The sequence below is a fragment of the Thalassophryne amazonica genome, chromosome 16, assembly GCF_902500255.1.
Source record: "Thalassophryne amazonica chromosome 16, fThaAma1.1, whole genome shotgun sequence".
Lineage (NCBI taxonomy): Eukaryota > Metazoa > Chordata > Actinopteri > Batrachoidiformes > Batrachoididae > Thalassophryne > Thalassophryne amazonica.
In genome coordinates, this window is record NC_047118.1 from 28,098,137 (window position 1) to 28,101,889 (window position 3,753).

Genomic DNA, 3,753 nt, shown 5'->3' on the forward strand with positions numbered 1-3,753 from the left:
TAGTTGAAGAAAATCTTTGGATCTTTTGTTGATATGTGAAATGTATTTCAATTTAATCAGCTTATAATGCGCCAAATCACAACAAAAGCTGTCTCAAGGCACCTCACACAAAACAATTCAATATAAAAATTAAATAAATAATTAAAATGAATAAAAACTCAAATACATAATTAAAAACAGAAGTAAAAGAAAAAACAGATAAGAAATAAAAAATATTCATAAGAAAGAGAATAAAAATGGGTTTTAAGTCTTGACTTAAAAATGTCCAGAGACTCCGACTGCCTCACAGTTGCAGGAAGACCGTTCCACAGGGTGGGTGCATGATGAGAAAAAGCTCTTTGACCCGCTGACTTCTTCTTCACCCTGGGAACACAGAGGAGTCCTGCATCTTGTGACCGCAAAGCTCGGGCCGGCACATAAGGATCCACCAGATCAGCCAGATAAGAAGGTGCCAGTCCATGATGTAGTGAGGAGCCGGCCTGCAATACACAATCTCCTACGTTTGCATGAAACAAAGGTCATGCAAAGTATTCTTCAAAGAATAACCCATCACAGCTCAACTTCTGGAATATATCTAAATGCCAAAAGGAGGTTTTCCTGAGCCTAGCACAGGATGGCCAGATGTCATAAAACAGCCCCCTACCAGGATTTAAGACCCCCTAAAGTGCATTCCTCACAGAGCCTTGGGTTCTTATCAGCTCCCAAAGTCAGATGGTAAGAACCTCCTTTTTCATCTAAAAACGCAGACCCCAGAAAGATCTACTTTTCCCCAAAGTCCAAAACTGTGCCTTTACAGCACAGTTCCAATAAGACCACATAACAGAAGAATTGCCATCAACTTTGAGATCACAATACAGTTTTTTTTTTTTTTTTTTGGTTAAAATCAACCTCAAATTGACAGATTTCACATTTTATGGGGAAATCCAAAAACCAGCCTCTTCCAGTCCGTGGAGCAAGAGTAACCCCTTTTGGGCGAATTGGGGAAGGACATGTGTCCAATTAGTGAGTGTTATAAGTTGAAGATTACATTGTAAAAATTGGACTAGACTTTTTCTTCTTGAACTCCAAATTCAACTTGTGAACATTTTTCTTACAAAGTCAACTATTTTTGTATCAAATTTTTTATTTGATCTGACTTCCAAAGACGATGACGAAAGAAGAATTTTTGTTTGGCAATTAGAAAATAAAGACACTCAAGCCTTTATTTTGACAATCCCAGACGGCAAGCGCATACACTGTAAAAAAAAAAAAAAAAAAAAATTGCTTTTAGTTCCTTTAACTTATTTTTTTGATTCAGGTCAGCTAAATTTTACCAAAAAGTTGAGACAACTAGAAATGTTAAGTTTTGATCCATTCAACGAGTGAAATAGTACAGTCAACTCAGAAATATGTGATTGGCCAACTTGTCCAATAAGTTGGCAGGTTTCGCACATGCTCAGAACACTGCCCCTGCACAGTCCCCTTTGTCAACCCATGTCTGCATCCACTCCATGCGTCCACTGCCATAATCCAGCATTGCGAATTTTCTTTGCCTCATGGTGGATTAAAGGAGAGAATTTTATCTCTGCACTCTGCAGAACTACACCATCAACAAATGGAATCCTTTTGAATGCATAATACAACATACACTTTGTGTTCTGCTACACTTCAGACCACTGACTCCATGGAGGCACCAGCAGTGATAAAAGGAGTGGATGTTGGCCTACTGATCATCACAGAGCAAAATGCGGAGATGATAGCCCAGAACATTGTGGATGTTGCAGTAATCCTGGAGGAGCGCATTGTTTTGCGTGAGTTGCGAGATGTACCAAACGGCTTTGCGATGCTGATTGGACTACTTTACTGCATCAACAATGATTATCCTAAGGGACTGAAGTACACCTTCGAGGTCATTCAGAAGGTAATCATGGACATTGGGGGAAGCACCTGCTCTGCTCAGGCTCATGGACTCCGCAACATATTGCTTCAGCACACAGTGTAGAGATGTTCTGCCCTGTCATTTGTATTCTAACACTATTTGTTGAATGTTTTCAGTGTCCTGTTTACACAAATGACACACACGGATGTTCTGCACAACAAAGTAGCCACCTATTTCCAGTACATTTTCAAAGAATTACAAGGAATGTGAAAGAAAAGTTTTAGTTTTGTGCAAAGTTTTGTTTTATGCTGGAGTTACAGGCAGACACACACAGCCTCAGTAACTGTACATGCAGACAGGGACCGTAATGAGCAGCAAGAGCAGTTGGCTGCCATTCACTCTCAATGGACGCTGGCATCGTAGGGCGCTGGGCGCCAAGGTGCTCTATAATGCCAGTGTCCATTGAGAATGAATGGCAGTCAAGTGCTCTTGCTGCTTGTGATGGTCCCTCTCTGTGTATCCCCAACCCACACACTGACACGTGGTAAGAGACAATCTGTGGTTTTGTTATGGTTTTTAGTTATGTTAATGATTTAAAAAGATGTTTTAAGAATTACTTGAAATGAATGTTTACTGAATAAATTGTTTCAGAAATTAATTGGTTTTACTTTATGCTCTACTTGGTAGCCTATTGTTTTCAAACAAAGTAGTTGACGATGGCCTTTCTCAACACAGGATTTGTGTCAGATTCGAACCCTGACAGCTGCAGTTAAGAGTAAGCCTTTGATACATGCTGTAATAAAAACAGGAAGCGGCTGGAGAAGTCCTTGGGACCTTTTGTGGTCTGCCTTGCCCCTGGCACAGGTGGTGCAGGCCTAGATATACTCCCGGACATCGGCCTCCATAGATGCCCACCAGAAGCGCTGGCGGACAACTGCCACGGTCCTTCGCACCCCTGGATGACAGGAGAGCTTGGAACCGTGACAGAAATCCAAGACTGCAGCTCTGGCCTCTGGTGGGACATAAAGTCGGTTCTTCGGCCCAGTTCCGGGATCCGGGCTCCGTGCCAGGGCCTCCCGGACGGTCTTCTCCACGTCCCAGGTGAGGGTGGCCACGATAGTGGACTCCGGAATGATGGGCTCCGGTGGATCCGACAGTGCAGTTTTGACTTCATCTCCGTGTACCCGGGACAAGGCATCCGATCTCTGGTTCTTGGTCCCTGGGCGATAGGTGATCCGGAAGTCAAAACATCCAAAGAACAGTGACCAGCGGGCTTGCCTGGGGTTCAGCCGCTTGGCGGTCCTGATATACTCCAGGTTCCGATGGTCAGTGAAAACCATGAAAGGCACAGACGCTCCCTCCAACAGGTGTCTCCACTCCTCAAGAGCCTCTTTCACCGCAAGGAGTTCTTGGTTGCCGACGTCATAGTTCCATTCAGCCGGGGTCAACCTGCGAGAAAAGGAGGCACACGGGTGAAGAACCTTATCGGTCTCTCCGCTCTTGGATAGCACGGCTCCTGTCCCTGAGTCAGAGGCGTCCACTTCAACCACAAACTGGCGGCTAGGGTCGGGCTGCACCAGAACTGGTGCAGTCGAGAACCGTCGTTTCAACTCCTTGAACACGGCTTCGCACCGATCCGACCAGGTGAAGGGGACTTTTGGAGAGGTCAGGGCTGTCAGGGGGCTAACTACCTGACTGTAGCCCTTAATGAACCTCCTGTAGAAATTTGCAAAGCCGAGGAACTGTTGCAGGTTCCTACGGCTTGTTGGTTGGGGCCAATCTCTCACCGCCGCAACCTTGGCCGGATCAGGGGCGACGGAGTTGGAGGAGATGATAAACCCCAGGAAGGACAAAGAAGTGCGGTGGAACTCGCACTTCTCACCCTTCACAAACAG